This window comes from Acanthisitta chloris, unplaced genomic scaffold (assembly GCF_000695815.1).
Source record: "Acanthisitta chloris isolate BGI_N310 unplaced genomic scaffold, ASM69581v1 scaffold28529, whole genome shotgun sequence".
Classification (NCBI taxonomy): domain Eukaryota; kingdom Metazoa; phylum Chordata; class Aves; order Passeriformes; family Acanthisittidae; genus Acanthisitta; species Acanthisitta chloris.
The window spans coordinates 1,791-2,026 of record NW_008691281.1 but is presented as its reverse complement, the minus strand read 5'-3'; the positions used below and the strand labels follow the sequence as shown (position 1 = coordinate 2,026).

Here is a 236-nt window from a genome sequence, read left to right as displayed (position 1 = left end):
CATCGCTAACTGCCTGCTAAAGCGCGGGGAGCAGCTTGACAGCAAGGTGAGTTGACTCCCACCTGTGGGGACACCTGGGCTGGGGGCCATGGCCCTTCTCCCCATTGTCATGGGGGTCTCAGGGCACTGGGGGGATGTGCCCCAATCCTGGTGGGCTCTGAGCACCTGTCCCTGCCTGGTGCTGGGCAAGTGGCCCTGACCTGTACCTCATCCCGCCCTGGCCCCATGCCCTTTCC

General features: G+C 64.8%; 1 protein-coding gene across 1 annotated transcript in view; it reads left to right on the top strand.

The window, feature by feature from the left end:
- Positions 1–236, top strand: part of FASTK (Fas-activated serine/threonine kinase) — a gene marked incomplete at its 3' end in the record, with an annotated part of 3,168 nt that overhangs the window by 1,423 nt on the left and 1,509 nt on the right. The window lies entirely within an intron of this gene.